We start from the raw sequence: 16,965 nt of genomic DNA on the forward strand, positions 1-16,965 counted from the left end.
CATGTATTTGGAATAGGTTTCTGAGCATGGGGAAATGGGAGTGAGGCAGGGGAATTGCTTGTTGTGTATTCCTTCCTTGGCATGTTTTTGTTGCCTTGCTTTGCTTTCCATGGCTGGCTGGAATAGTTAATTGAAGTCATAGGTGTGTATAATCCATATGGAAATTACAAGTGTAAGCAAGCATATGTACAAACTGTATTGGATTAACAGTGTTCTGAAACTTTTTTAAAAGCTCTTGTTTTTATGGTTGTAATACCCTGGTGTGATGCATGCTAAGAAAATTCAAATGCCTTCAGTTTCAAGCTACCTCTACCCCATCTCTGTTACTGCTTTAGCACCCCTATTTTCTGTCCCCCTTTCCTCCCCCATTTTTGCACAAAATGTATCACTTCTGTAATACTACTGCTTCTACAACTATTATATATTGCTCTTCAACAAAATGCTCAAAGTGGTTTACACAGAAAAATAAAGAATACGTAAATAAGATGGCTCCTTGTCCCCAAAGGGCTCACAATCTAAAAAGAAACATAAGGTAGACACCAGCAATAGCCATTGGAGGGATGCTGTGCTAGGGTTGGATAGGGCCAGTTGCTCTCCCCCTGCTAAATATAAGAGAATCACCACTTAAAAAGGTGTCTCTTTGCCCAGCAGGGGAGCCAACAATTTGACAACTGACAACAATTTGTGTTCTCTTGTCATTAAGAAGTAGGAATACTGCTGTGAGGAAGACAAATCTGTCAGTTACTAGTTTGTATCACAGAAATGTTCTTTCTTAACCAATATATACTGTATATATATATATGGGCTGACATCCAGACTAGCACTGCACTAATGCTGCTATACCAACTTCCACACAATGCATGTGCTGTTGCGTGACCCTCAGGAACATATTTTTGTGGCATACAGTGGACTTTAGAGGAAAGGGAGGGGGGATATAAAAAATCACCCCCTTCCCCCGCTCATGTGATGGGCCAGCATTTGTGGAAGTCATCACTGCTTGTGCCAGCACTGATATCAGTAACTGAGAATTATAGTAAGAACAGTATGCATACAGAGAGTAATTTTAAATTGTCTTGTCACGTGGTATCAACTATTCTATATAATGTGATGTCACTACATACATGATGAAGTGTTGTATTAGTAAATCAGGCTTTCAGGGAAGAGATTCCACCCTTTGTCCATGTCAGGCGGTACTATATAGTATAGGATGTATACTGTAGCTACATCCTATAGCTATAACTTCAAGGTATAGCTTTGGTTTGCATCGCTTTCAAGTGCAGTGAACAAGTAAATGGGCTAGGAGACACATCTAGAACCCCATGACACAGGCGCTTTGTGTCTGAACAGCTTCCCAGATACCCATTAGGCAGGCTGGTCCTCTGCTCTTGCTGCTGCCTTTCCATGCATCTGCTTATACATCCAGCTCAGTATTGCCTGCAGCAACTGGCCGTGACTTTCCAGGGTTTTAGGCAGGGTCTTTCCTAACCAACCTTGGGATGCCAGGGATGGATCCTGGGACTTCCTGCATGTAAAGCATTTGTGCTACCACTGAGCAGCAGCCTTATCTCAGAGTGAATTTATATGTCCCTTGTTGCTTTCAGTTTACACCAGGAAGTGGTAGGAGGCACATAGGTGATAGCCTCACTACTGCGTTGTTTACCCCTGTTAACTGGGCAAAGAGGCACCTTTTTAACGTGGTGATTCTCTTTATTTATCAGGGGGAGAGTAACTGGCCCTATCCAGCCCAAGCACAGTACCTCCAGTGACTGTTGCTGGTACCTATCTTATGTTTCTTTTTGGCTTGTGAGTCATTTGGAGACAGGGAGCCATCTTATCTATATTAATTATTTCTCTATGTAAACCATTTTGGAAACTTTTGTTGAAAAGCGGTATATAAATAGAAGTAGTAGTAGTTGTCCTTTCTCCTCCCTCCTCTTCTTCTTCCTCCTCCTCCTCCTCCCCCCCCCCCCGGCACCAGTCTTTCTCTCACACATGCATGAATCAAGTTCTGAGCCCAGCTGCACAGTGCCAACTAGAGTGGCACCTGGCAATGTGGGACTAGAGAAGGATGGTTTATTAAAGTTGATGTACCTGCTGGAGCTTTTCTTAAGGCAGATTTGATCAGGACGTTACTTGCTAGAGCAGGGGCTCCTGACCTTGGATTTCCAGGTGCTGTTGGACTGCAACTCCCATTATCCCCTGCCACAGTGGCTCAAGACGTGCCTTTGTGGCTGGGGCTTATGGGAGTTGTAGTCCAACAGTGTCTGCAGTCCTCTGCTCTAGAATATGCTTCCAACTACTAGCAAGCTTCTGATACTAAGCTTATGTATCAGAATGATACATAATGAGACCCAGCGTGATGTAGTGGATAGAGTGCTGGACTAGGACCGGGGAGACCCGAGTTCAAATCCCCATTCAGCCATGAAACTAGCTGGGTGACTCTGGGCCAGTCACTTCTCTCTCAGCCTAACCTACTTCACAGCGTTGTTGTGAAAGATAAACCTAAGTATGTAGTACACCACTCTGGGCTCCTTGGAGGAAGAGCGGGATATAAATGTAGTAGTAATAATAATATGCTGCTCTTGTCTAACCAGATTGACTGACAGATTTACTGGTAGCAGAAAATCTATTCTTGATATGTTTACGTTAAGCTTCTAGTGCCAAGAGTTTTTCATTGTGAAAATGGGAGTGCTGTTAAGTTTAATTAGAGAATGGCATCTCTCATTTCCATGCTCTGCAAACATGAGTGAACAATCTTGCAGTGATATCAGAGTCTTTAGAATTTGCAGTTCTGTATGTGATGCATTGGCTGAAGTGCTGGGACTGAACAGAGCAAACACAGTTTCAGATCATTGCTAAACTCACTGGCTAGCTCTGGGCATGCTGATAGTTCTCAGCCTAGCCTTCCATACAGTGAAGTAAAGGCACACATACAGCAAATATGTTGAACTACTACATTATATTGCAAGTTTGATCTGCAGCTTCAGAATTAGTTAAAACAAACTTCTCCTGCCTCAGAGCCAGTATACTTGCAATTAAGACATTAAGAAACCACATTTCCATCCTTGTCTGCCCTGATTGGCTGTGCTGCATAAGGTCATGGAGCCCTCCTGTGCATCCTGTGCCTCATTCTTCTCAACAAGATACACAAGATGGGTGAGAAGCACAGTTGCAGGGGTAAACTGCCACTCTGATCTCCTTGGAGGTAGAATGACACATTGATTTCACTCATTTTAGAGTGAAAATTTTATTATTTAAACAAGTCACAAATGCCAATATGTGTTATTTATATTTGCATATGTGACTTCCTTAACCACAGAAGTCTGCTTTTGCAGTGGTGGTGTTTTTCAAAGATATGACTGAGGACCTCAATGGCACTTACTCTTGTTCTTCTTGAGTAGTTTCCATCTTTCTTGGCAGGCGGGGTCTCATATTGCTTGACATCTTGCCAGGGCTTTCCTTGTGGATCTAAAGGTGATTTGTCTTATTTGCACTTTGTATCTCAGTTCACTGAAGTGAGATGGAGCAGAGAGATGGAGAAATATGTTATTAATATGCTGATGTTGCCCAGTTTTGTCTTTCATTTTTAAGTCCTTGAGGAATGCAACTGTCCTTCTGACACAGTAATTGTCTTTATGTAGAGTAGGTTTGCTTATCAAATTCACCTCCGCCAAATTTCTCTCCTGATTCTGGCATTTCAGATTACCTGAACTTTTAACTTCACTGACACAGCTACTGTTGGAACCTGTGGTTCCTTTTGGTTTTTATTTTCAGTTTGCCTGCTCATTTAAAAAAACACACAACAACTCTCAAAGAAATAAAAAATTTATTCTGGGGAGTGGGGTCTTTTTTTTCAGAGCAGACAATCTGGATCAGTCTATTGACTTCTTGTTGTCAGCTGAAATTTCAAACAAAGAGGACCACAGTCAATATAAAGATTCTGTATTTTTATCTTACCTTGTCTGCTGTTGCCATATTAGCCTGCCACATTTCTTTGCACAAATTGTTAGTGGACTTTATGTGCAGCAGGTAAACTTGTTCTTTGTCAGTTACACTATCCAGGAAGGGCTTCTGCCTATTCATTCTCCACCCACAGGTTACTAGATGCCTACTTTCATGCTGAAAGCAGTCAGTTTCAGCAGATGATGAATTAGCCAGCTCAGCCTGGTGACAAATGAAGTAATCTTCTGAGTGCATTTCTCAGTGTGCACATCAAAGACATTTGAGCTTATTAAGGGCTGTCTTGACCAGCTGTGGGAAGATCAGACTCTTCTAAGAACTGTTTGCCAGTGGGCGACAGGTTCTCTCTGGAGGCTGGACAAGCACCTGGATTTTAGACATTGATGTGGTGCTCCGTATGTTAGCCTTAAAAAAAACAACACCAACCCCCCCCCACCCTTCTGTTCTTGGTGCTTGGTGTGCACCTTCAGAACCTTAATGCCAGGAAGGCTTAACATTTCTGAAACTGGACTGATCGTTCTTACATCTCGATAAATACTGAAAATTTGAGAGAGAGGTAGTTTAGTTACTATATCCTTTTACATTGGAATGGACAAATGGTTCAGAATGGAAGGCTAAATTTAATAAGCTGGATAACTGCTGCTAATTTTCAAGTTTCAGTTCAGTTTATTTTTTTTAAGTATGTATCACTTTGATTTAAACTTAAACTATAGTTAATGTATATATGCATATATCTGACAGCATTTTTATTCTGGAGATGACACCCACAAATGACTGCTGAAAAACCTTGATAACATGGCAGTTAAAATTAGAATGCATTTTGAGCCCTTTTTGCTTACCTCCCACTTTTTATTCTTTAATTTCCCCCCCTCTTAGAAGTTTTCTTTTGTTTCAGAGTGAAGAAATTCACAATGCATTTAAGTTGTGCATTGCGTTACCCTAGATCAGTGATCTTCACTATTTTTTCAAGCAGGGGTCACTTGGGCAGAAAGCCTTCTATGTGAGAGCCATTTCCCACCATGCTGACTTCTGCACAGTACTACTCTTTTCTCAGTGCTGAGAGGTCCCCTTTAAGAGAGACAGAGTCCTCTCTCTTAAGAGCTCTAGGAATATCTAGCACTGGGAAGGGCTACATTTTCCAGCACTCCATGCACATCTTCCAAGATCATACAGGGGCTCAAGAGCCCCTTCCCTTTAAAGGAGCCCTCCTCCCACCAGCGCCAGGCAAAGTGCAGCACTGCACAGTGGGAATGGTCACCTCCACATGGTGCCAGGGGGACTGTGCAGCGTACTAAGCTTTGGCTGAAGCTTTGCCCTGACCATAGGTGGATTAAGTCATAGGCAAAGGTGGCATCTGCCTATGGCGGCAAAATTTGAGGAGCGCTGCTCTTCAAATTTTGCCGAACACCTCTGGGGGATGCGTTGCGTCATCACGCAAAGGGGGCATGGCCAGGACTCCAGAGAGCCTGTGGAGCGAGCTCTCTCCCTGCCCCCCATTTCAGACAACTGTTTGCTGCCTGAATGTATGTATTTCGCTTTCATTCCCTTGCTGGAGGGTGAAAAGGCGAAATAAATGTTGTTCAGGCAGCAAACAGCTGCCTGAAATGAGGGGAGGAGCTCGCTCACTGGCCGCTTGCTCACGCCCCCTTGGGACGGGACAGATGTTACTAGAGGGGAGTGGCCACCATGCCACCGCTGGGAAAAATTATGGGCGGCACTTTGAGAGGTAATGGGTGTACTCTTCCCTCCTGGCCCCCCTCCACCCTCCCTACAATTAGCTGATAGTGCACCCGATCCTGCCGCAACAGTGGTGATTTTTATAGACAAAAGGGGGGATTTTCCCTCGCACCCCCCTCCCCATGGCAGCAAAAATCCTCAAAGAGGTTAATCTGCTCCTGGCACTGACCCAATAATCAATTAATCAGGGGGCTGCACTTAGGGTTGATGAGAGCCACCACTGCCTCCAGGCCTTACAATGAAGAACATTGAACTAGATGTTCGGAGAAAGAAGTCTAAAGGAGGCGCAAAGTGGTGGTAGTTCTGTGTCTTCTTGTTGTATCTAATTCTGACTTAAAATCACAAGGCAGGGTCAAACATATTTTCATTCTCCCTCAAACAGATGGAGAAACGTCCTTTGACTTATGCATGCTTCCCACATCTACTTTAAATAAACCCAGTCTCTCTTTTTTTAAACTACTCTATGTTGAAAGAGGATTTAGTGGGCAAGTTGTATAGCTGTAAAGATATTAGCAGAGAAAATGTAATTTTACAAATATGCTTTGTAATGTCAGACACACCTAGATTTATATTGGCATGGGATTGGGCCCATAAGGTTCTGATGAGAGCAGCAGTAATGTAATGGTGAAGAGTGTAAGCTGTAAACTGTGAGCCCCAAAATCCAGTTGTTTATATCTTGTTACAGCCAGAAACTCCATGAATGGTCTTAGGTAAGGTACTGTTCTGCACTCCCACTTCCAGTGGGACTTCCATAGTGCTCTATTGCCCCTGTTTCCCCAAGTGGCAAGAAATGCTGGGGCAGCAAAGCAGGTTTTCATAGAATCACAGAATGTTAGCGTGATTTGGGGGGTCTTCCAGTCCAACCGCCTGCTCAGTGCAGGAAACTGCTACAGCATCCCTGACAGATGACTGTCTAGACTTTGTTTGAAAACCTCTATATAAGGGGAGTGCATGTCTGCATTAGGCAGACTGTTCGATAGATGAGCACCTCTACAGCTAGGAAATTCCACCTAAAGTCTAGGTTGAATCTGCTTCCTTGTAATTTTAAACCATTGGTTCTAGTCCTGCCCTCAGGAGCAGCAGAGAACAAGTATGGTCCTCTTCTGTGTGACAGCCCTTCAGATATTTGAAAACTTCTATCATATCTCCCCTTAGTCTTATTTTCCCCACCGACTAAACATACCCAGGTTCTTAACTGTGATTTATAGTAGTTGGTTTCCTGACCCCTCACTAGGAGTGTGCACGGAACTGGCTGGTCTGGTTCGAGTCCAAACTGGACTGGGCCAATTCGGTCTGGCACCTCCTCAACACGCCCCCCCCCCGCCCCCGGTTCGGTCTGGGAGGGTTCACAATTTTTTTAAAAAAATAAAAATAAAATAAATGTATTTCTTTTTAACTTACCCACTCCGGGGGAGTTGCTTGAGTTGTGTGTGTGGGAGTATCCACGGAGGTTCCTCCTCCCCCTGCCGGCCTCCCTTACTGCCCAAACTGGCCCGTTCAGCCGGCTCTCCCTCCCTCTGGCATGGCAGCCATTTCGGAGGCCACCACACCTGTGCAGTGGGCCTCTGTGTGGCCTGGGTCATTCCCATGGGTCATTCCCATGGGTCATTCACATACCAGGGATCTGGGACTGGAGACTTAAATTCATTTAAGATAGCTTGGTATTCTCTTACCATCACTTTATCTATCTTGGGGACACCTTTCTCTCCCTCCTTCATTTTTGTATCTATTGCCCTTTTAAGAGAAGACAGATGCAGAATAGGTTTGAAGCATCTCTGCCTTCTCTTTGACACCCATTACCACTGCAACACCAATTTAGTTTCCTTTTAAGAGAGGTGGCACCATCTCATTAGCAAAGTTACCATATGTATCCAAACAAACATGACAGAAAGGCTGTTCGCACAACTGAAAATTGGATAGGACTAGTATCCTACCCAGACTTTGGAGCTGTGTGCACTCCCAGCTTTTGCTTGTGTGGGAGCAAACAACTATTAGGCAGGAGGAAGGAGAAATGATTATGTGGAAGTCAGGAGCTGGGTAGGGCAGGGCCATCCTATTCGGCTTTCATACCCAGCATTTGAACAAGGTATGTTCAAAATTGTCCTACCCAGTTTTCAGTTGTGTGAATAACCTTGCTGTCTGTTGGAAGCAGGTGCACTCTTAAAACCAGACAGCACAATTGTTAATTCTGCTTCAGAGTCCCAGAGAGCAATACATGCTTAAGGACAATCCATGCAATGTCTGACTCTCTTTACATCTCTAAACGTAGGCAGCCACTCTTTTCCTTAGCCACACACATGCACCCTGAAGAGCATTTGTTTCAGGCCCCACTCCTGTGGGTAATTTGCTCATTCAGGATAATCTCTCCAAGTGATCATCCCTGGCTTTTTAGCAAGCAATCAGTTTAACAATGAATGGCTGGTCACCGAGCAGCTATAATGCTATCTTTTGGCCTCAGCATCTACTGTTCCCCATGATCTGCAATCTGGGGATAATGATATTGACCTACTGTACAGGGTTATTGTAGGATTATTTAGCTAATATATGCAAAGCATTTTGAATGTTCAGAAAATGCTATATGGATACTATATGTTCATATTTCCAGACTAACCATAATTTATGCTTATGGACATCTGTGCTGGTAAGCTGTTTTCACCAGATTGCTTTAAGGCTTTCCCTAAAATTGGAATCAATTAAAACTTCTTTGTTAGGAATTTTAAATCTAACACATGTAATTTTTCATATATATTTTTGTTATGATTGTATTGGGAAGGCAGAATTTTTACCCTTGTTTTCTTATATTTGTGGTGTTGTTTTTTTAAATTCCCTGTATGTGGGAGGAAGTTGATCGTGATCCTCATTGGCAGCATGCTTGCTTGCAGCAGAGTCCACCTTGTGAGCTGAGTGTAACTCGATTTTCTAACTTAATCGTGCAAGGCTATTCAACCATGAAATTGCTTCCTTCATGTAGTGCAGTTCCTTTTTTGCCTGGACTGTCACAGCTTAGAAAACTTGATACTTACAGTGAATACAGCAGTTGGGCAATCAGTTGATGCTAGAAACAAAGTAATGTGCAATACCTTTCCTCACCCCATTTTCACTTTGGGGCTCAAAAGATACCACAATTATAGCTGGTGATGTTCAGTCAGGTACTTCATCAGTAATCTCTAAAAATGAGGCTATACTTCCCCCCCCCTACAGAATTTTTAGTGGCATCCCCCTCCCCCAAATAAATAAACAATGTAAATGAGGACTGATGAAATCTTTAGAAGGAATAAAGAACACTGTATTCACAGGCTGTATTGTAAACATTAAGTGAATGTTGCTGCAGGAGATTTACCTGCACTAAACGATATACAGAAAATGACAATCAGTATTCCAGGATCTGTCTTCAAATCAGTATCCTCCAGAAGTGCTTTACTGTATTACATATAACTTGTGGGCTAGTCATTCTTTCTGTGTGGTTCTTCCCATGCTCCGTTACCACCTATGCCTTCCCTCTGTGCTCCATAACAGGAAGAACAAGTATGCCTTTAGTACTGTACTGTGTTTTTGAGCCATAGTACTAATGGGACTTGCTCCTTATCTTCCTTTCAGGATAAGTGCTTAGGGTTCTGACTGAAAGAAAGGGAGAGAACACATGTGCAGTTTCCATAATGCAGGCCACTTTAAAGCCAGAAGAGAGAATTAGGATTTGCCTGGTCACCTGGAGGCAATCTTTATTTGCCACATAGAGTCAAGTTGCCGCAGACAGATTTCCTACATTTCCACATTTTGCAGTGCGTGTCTAATTTACAGAGTTTGCCATCCCTTCTCATTACCTTCAAAAATAGGGGGGACATAGTTTGTTGACTACAGGTATATTATTTTTTCAAATCACATATTATTTTTACTCAAAAATTTGTCTTTTTTTTTTTTTTAAACATGAAATTGTGTTCCAGGTTTTAATAAAACACAAATATTAGGAAAAACTATATGCAATCCAATTATGTTGAATAGGATCTTCATGAGCAGATGAGAAGTACAAGAAGAACCAACAGACATTTAAATGCAAATATTACACATGTAACTGTAAGTAGTCTCTCTTATGGGACTGAAACAGGTTTGTCTGAAATTCACTCTCCTCTCATAGTTAACCAAAAGCTGGAATGCTAAATTATAAAAATATTTTTCATATTGATTTATTTGGTGAATTGATGCCTTTAATGCAAAATCAATGAAAGTCAATATTCTGGGCACTCCAAAGGAAATAAAAATTCCCTCTTTCAGCACTACAGGTAATCAGCCAAGTGGCTAATTACAGTTTTTGTATATAAGTGTATATAATACACTTTATGTAGGACAAAACAATGGTAGACTGAGACCAGCTGTGGAGTGAGTGAGTGAGTGAAAGGAAGTGGATCAAAGTTTCTTCCTCCTGTCCCAGTCCTGCTTTGCAATTCAGGAAAGAAATGAGAATAAAAGTTCTATTTAGCCCATGATAATTAATATTACCACTGCTCTCTTATTCTGAGGTATTGAACAGTGGCGCTGTTAGGACTGGAACTTGGGATCCAAGGTGCCGCCCTTCTGGCAGGGCCCATCAGTACTCCTGTGGCCCACCAGCACCAGGAATCTCCTACCACGCTGACGTGGGCACTAAGAGAGATTCCTCCATGGCTGCCATTCTGTGCTGCCTTCTCCATGCCAGCTGCCCATTGCTCACCAATGGGAGGCTCTTCTGGGGGTGTGTGGGTGCTGGGCAGCCAGGTTTCTGCCCCTCCTCCTACTTGATGATCAGCTCTTCAGTGGGTGGGTGGGCTAGCTTAGGCAGAGCACTGTGCATGCACACTGTTGCCACTGTGCCTGCCTGCCCACCTATGAGAAGCTCTCTCTTGTACGGGCAGCCAGATTAGGCTTCATAGTGGCAGAGCAGCCTGCACTGCACAGCGTGTACATGTGTGTACCCACCACTGCTGCCTGAGCTTGCTGCTTCCTCTCCGCTGGTGCCCCCAGGGGTCATCTTCTTCTGCTGCTATCCACTCTAGCCAGGTTTGTTTGTGCTCAGGAATGCTCTGTGAAACCATGGGCACAGTTCCCTCTGGCAACACAGGATGTGAATGACAACAAGCCAACCAAGAAGCAAGGGGGATCACTAACCAATCATTGCACGCTGCAAACTAACCAGCTAGAGTGGCAGAGAAGCTTGGAGGGCTGGAACTTCTCAGGCACAAAGTGGTGACTTGAATCGCTGAATCAATTTGAGCTCAAATCAGGATTCAATTCAAACTCTAATCTAGGCATTAGAACCCAGGCTGATTTGATTTGTGGCTGAATCACTTGAATCTGCCAGGTTCGAGTCAAATTGATTCAGCCATGAATTAATTTGTGCATCCCTAGTGTGTGTGTGTAAGGAAGGAACGGACTTATTTTCTGTTGTTCCTGAGGGCAGGACTGGAACCAATAGGTTGAAATTACCAGGAACCAAAGGGTTGGAGGGTTAGGTCTAAAGGGTTAGGTCTAAAATTACCTAGCTGCACCCATGGTATTGAAAGAAAGAGCCCACTAGTTTTCAGAAAAGAATTGGCAGAATGTGATGGTAATTTTAGAGCCAATGTTGCAGTGGCAAATGCAGAGGGAGGGGGGAGATTTTTTGGGAAACAAGTGGTAGGTGGTTTAACCCTTCCCTGCCTTTGGTTTTTCCCTGGACACCTCCACCTCCCCATTGTTATTCTCAGAGGTTTGTTTGCTGCGTGAGGTGAGCAAAACAAGCTGGGGGACATCGCAGTGGGGAAAGTGGTAAGTGAATGAGAAGAGTACTCTGGCCAATACTTCTCCCCTGAAATATGTATTTGTGTGTGTATATATACTGCCACTTTGCAGTGGAGAAACATCCATCTGAAATTTTAGCCCTACCTTGTGAGTGAATGAGGCTATTCACACGTGCATGCAAAACCAAGCTAAGGGAGCCCACCCCAGTTTTGCACGTGTGTGTGAACTGCTGGGATGGTCCCAGTCCTGGCAGCTACACAGTGGCAAACCGGCCTAAGTAGCCTCCCTCTAAAATGAGGTTAAGGGAGCGAGTGCTCCCTTAACTTCATTTTTTGATCGTGTGTCAGCCACGGCTGCTTGCAGCCATGGCTGGTAGGGATGTGCGAAACGATTTGGGTACAAAATGATTTGTACCCAAATCTGGCCGATTCAAGTGATTTGTAGACAAAACAAATCACCCCGTCCTCAATTGCCCAGATTCGGGTACAAAACAAATCACCCCCAATTTGGACACAAAAATTTTGGAGATTCAGACCTCCATTTGTGGCCAAAGTGGATTGGGTGGTAGTGCCCAATGGGTGGAAGCTATCACACAAATTTCAAAGAAATAGGGCCTAGGGGTGATTTTTAAATGATGTTTGAAGTTTACACATCTTTAAGCTTTTCCCCATTGGGAATGAGGAGGATTTCAGCAGCCTTAGTTATAACTCCAGGGGGCATGGCCCAGAGCGGGTTGTGGTGAGTGGTAGTGCCCAATGGGTGCAAGGAAGCTACTACCCAGATTTCAAAGGAATTGGGCAAAGGGGTGATTTTTAAATGATGTTTGAAGTTTACACATCTTTAAGCTTTTCCCCATTGGGAATGAGGAGGATTTCAGCAGCCTTAGTTATAACTCCAGGGGGCATGGCCCAGAGCGGGTTGTGGTGAGTGGTAGTGCCCAATGGGTGCAAGGAAGCTACTACCCAGATTTCAAAGGAATTGGGCAAAGGGGTGATTTTTAAATGATTTTTGAAGTCGACATGTCTTTGGGGTCAGAAAGGGGGTTTCGGGGGCAGAAGAATGGGTCAGGTGGTAGTGCCTTAATGGGTGACTGCTACCATCCAGATTTCAAAGAAATCGATGAAAGGGGTGATTTTTAAAGAATTTCTGGATTTTGCATGTCTTTAAGCTTTGCCCCATAGGGAATAATGGGGATTTCAGCAGCCCCATAACTCCACTTGGTGGGCACCAGGGTGGCCCAGAGCGAGTGGTGGTGTAGTGCACAAAGGGTGCCAACCACCCACAAGCCCATGGACCACTTTGATTTGTTGTTTCTGAGGTGTTCTGAGAGTAGATTCTCTGGTAGGAAATAAGAGTGGATTCAATGACAAACATTGTTCCCAATGGGGAAAAGCTTAGAGATGTACCAACTTCAAAAATGCTTTTAAAATCACCCCTCTTCCCAATTTCTTTGAAATTTGGGTGGTAGCTTCCACTCATTGGGCACTACCACCCACCCCACTCTTTAGTCCCCGGGACCCTTTTTAAGAAAATCCAAATCGATTCAGAAAATTTGGGTACAAACCGAATCTGGGGTGATTCGGGGTGGGGGTGACAGATTTGGACCCAAAACAAATTGGGGGTGTTTCGATTTGGCTACAAACTGAAACAAAAAAAATCAATTTGTGCATACCCCTAGTGGCGGGCACAATTGGGGGCGGTGGATCCCACACACTTGCGTGGTGCATTTTTGGAGCTCCCGGGGTCAGGGCAATGCATGACGGCATGTCCCGGCACCCCGACCCCCAGATTGTCTGCAAGGAAGGTAAGTTAAACCCACCTTCCTCACAGACTGCCCTGGAGCTGTTCTCAACAATCGTGAGAATATTTGTATCAGATCAATATTTAGATATCACCCTTTAGTGACATCAGTGAGCAGCTCAGGGGAGGGGGGCAGTAGTGTCCAACCAAAAGAAATTTCTAGCAGATAATGTTTTTTGAATGTGTGTGTGTGATATATATATATATATATAGAGAGAGAGAGAGCGCGCGCGCGAGAGAGAGAGCGCAATTGATACGTTCAAAAAGTTTTCTCTCTTGTTTCATTGCTACTGCTAACATTTTTTGCACCGTTTATAGTACTAAACTTTCAGCATCAAACATTGATTATTATAACTGAAGTAAAACTTATATGACTACTAGATGACATAATTCTTTTTTGAATTCATGTTGTGTGATGATCTACTTGTACCTGAATGTATGCTTTCTGTGAGAAGCTCTATACCTCTCCCTATTCTGTGTCTGATTATAAGGAACAGAAGATCCCAGGCACTTTACTCTGTGCACTACCAAGACAGCTATTGGTTTGTGTTATGATTTTCACCAACTTATTTTCAAGGAACTTCCTAGAGAATCTAATGATTCAGTGAGCCTTTTCTCCTTTCCCTTATCTCCCATGTTGTCGCCAGTCTGGAAAGTTCAAAGCCCTTTTCAGATGACCAAATGGGGAGATACTCAATGCATGGAAGGGGAGAGTGGGATTATGCTGGCACTCAAATATTTATTATGGTTTGACATCTGTGTGTATGCAGGTAAGATACTTGTTGATGTGTATGTGTACTGTGGTTGCCTGGGGTAAATTAAACTTGCTGAATGTATTGTTTTATTTTTGACACCATCTGAATTATATTCATAGACAGGATTTTTTGTTTTGTTTTACATAATGGTTCCCAAGGAGATTTGCACCCCTCTCCCTCAATGTAGACGCTGCTCTGGTGTATGTAGACACACGTTCTATGAATATCTGTGTTCTAACTTCTCAAAATCAATGGTGGCTATCGTCTCACTCACTGCTGCTGTCTGTAGAGCAGTCATCTTTTAGTTCTGGGCTCAGGGTCTGGCGTACTGCACCTACTTTGCAAATAACTATGAAAAGCTTATTAGGCGCAACATTCTGCTTGCCAATGGCCGTAATAAAATTGATGATGATTATTAGGCGCAACACACTGATTACAAGGAAGCTTGAGCAATGAACTTGGGCAAGGCACCCACCCAGAAAGTTGTTTAGCAGCTAACAGAAAAGCCTATTGCTGGTTAGTGCTCTTCTCTAGTTCTACTAGGCAGATGCAGAAGCACTTGGGAGTGACTGTGATGTCATTCCACCCTGCAAGTCCTAAGATCATGGTTTATTCTAACTAGCAGCTAGACACATTTTGTGCAGTGTCAAAAAAGATTGTGCAGTGTGAAACAATTTTTTTTTAAATTATTTTTTTTTTGCAGTTGGGCATATGGGTTTGAATAGGAGCCAGGTTGTTTCTTAAAAAGAAATACAGTAGATGAGAAAAAAGAAAAAGGTAAAAAGACATAAAATTGAAGTTGAATACTGTTTCCTTTCAACATCTGTAACTTCTTACTAATAGTATATTATGGGACTAATGGCTTGACTAGTCAAAGGCATTTGTTGACTCGTGCTGTATGTGGGTATACAACAGTTGTATAGCAGTACAGAGCAAACACAGAAGAGAAGGATGTCTGATTTCCCCATCCCTCTTTCCTGTTCTTTCTTTTGGTTACAAAAAGTGCAGGGATAGGTGGTTTGCTGGCAGCTGCTTGTGCAGTAGGGGGCGGGCAAAGAAGCTTAAAATAAACCTTGCCCTAGATGTCCCAGCTGCGGTTGTTTTTTAGCACCACAAGGCCTGCAGCAAGTCTGGGGGAAATAGCCCTTCTGGAAATGAGGCCAATTCTTGGTTTCAGGATTGCTGGCAAACTGCCCCCTATGGGCTCCCTCCTGCCCGAGTGGGCCCTGAGAGTTCTCTTCCATCACCACCACATGAAGGCTATGGGCAATGTCCAGAAACAGATCCTTCTGAGGCCCTGGGCCATTAGCAGCTGCCCAGTGATGTCATTCCCTGTTGCCATTGATGCCTGGAAATGTGGTGCAGTGGACCTTGAGGCAAGCACTGGACTATGAGAAAAGGACACATATGCTGCAGAACAAAGAACCAGAAGGCTATTTCTGGCTCAAGCTCAAGGACACCAAGAATATTAAACTCCCGGGCCGATTGAGACCTTGTCATTAGTAACTTCAGGATGCCATGTCCTATTGTGTGTGGAATTTTAAAACGGCACTTCTTTCCCTATTGGACTGTCTTCCAGCATTTCACTTTTCCTGTGGAACATAAGGCAACACAAAACTGAATTGTTAACTACTTTGCTTATAAGCATTATCAATTATGTCAACACAAGGTGTTCTAGTAAGCTAATGATCCCCCAACTGGCAGGTTATTCGGATCTGTAGCAAGAAAACAAGCATAACATATGGTAAGGTCATTTGGAAGGGTGACTAAATGGAAGACCTTACACATGCATTTCTATAAGATTCTATAAGATTTGCATTTGAAAATGGTCATTTAGACCTGTTTGATGGAATGGTGGGAAGAAGTAGTTAAAAATCAAAGGAACTGAAAAAGGGAAAGAGAGAGAGGGAGCCTATTGTAACATACTCTATAGAGCTGCCTTATAAGAGTGTTTGGAAACTTCACTTGGTTCAGAATGACAACTGCTGATAGCCAGTTGCAGGGAGGATGTTGTCCTTTGGTGTCACCTATGCTTGCCCCCAGTTGGTTTCTGGGAACAATTCAAGGTCATGGTTCTTACCTTTTTAAAGTCCTAAACCTAAACAGTTTGGACCCCTGATATCTTAAGGGCCACCTTCTTCCATGTATACACATGTGTTTCCTTTCATGAGGTGAGCAGTCATTTCTCAGGCAGTAGATTATTGGGGTTCCAGCATGGCAGCAAGATGCCCCCCTCTGATCTGATCCTTGCGAACTTTGCAAGGAGTGCCTTTCCTCATACTCTGCAAAGCTTGCAAGAAGCACAAGGATAGAAGAGGAAGCTCAAGCTACTGATTACCTTCTCTCTGTACCAGTTTCAAAGCTTGCAAGGACTGGTTTTGAAAAGGGACTGGCTTCCACCAGGGGCATGGGGTGAAGCAGCACTTGGTGCCTTGCCTCAGGCATCACAACACTTTGGGCCGCCCATATATAGATGTTCAAATACAAAGATCTTCAGAGGAATCTCTGCTCCTAATGCCACTGGCATCTGAGATATGGCAGGTGGGGAGGCAGGTCTAACTCAGTAGTGGTGCTCAGGCTGTAGAATGCTCTGTCCCTGGATGCCAGTTTTGGCCATTTTTCACTGGCTCATGAAAACCTTCTTTTCCACAAAAGGCTTTGGTGACTGATTTATGTGGAAGGACTGCTGCTCTGAGACCTGGGTCTCATGATCAGTGAGACCCAGTTTCAGGAGCTCAGCGGGGAGAGCGGGGCTAAGCCCGCTCTCCGCACAACGAGCAGGGTGGGAACCCTGGGTGGCCGGATCAGCCACCCACACGATTGTCAGCTCTGTGACAGAGCTGGCGGGGGCTGGGGGGAGCAGGGGCCGATTGGCCCCCGGAAGCTCCAGCATGCCCCGCGCGAGCATGCAGGGCATGCTGGCGAGAACTCTGGACCCGGGAGGTGGCTTTTTGCCTCCCCT

At 43.9% G+C, this 16,965-nt stretch overlaps 1 protein-coding gene across 6 annotated transcripts in view; it reads left to right on the forward strand.

Annotated features, from left to right (window-relative positions):
- The window catches only part of GALNT13 (polypeptide N-acetylgalactosaminyltransferase 13), a 374,841-nt gene that overhangs the window by 121,484 nt on the left and 236,392 nt on the right, over positions 1-16,965 (forward strand). The gene's annotated exons all lie outside the window — the stretch shown is intronic.

This window comes from Hemicordylus capensis, chromosome 1, assembly GCF_027244095.1.
Source record: "Hemicordylus capensis ecotype Gifberg chromosome 1, rHemCap1.1.pri, whole genome shotgun sequence".
In the NCBI taxonomy this organism is placed as follows: Eukaryota; Metazoa; Chordata; class Lepidosauria; order Squamata; family Cordylidae; genus Hemicordylus; species Hemicordylus capensis.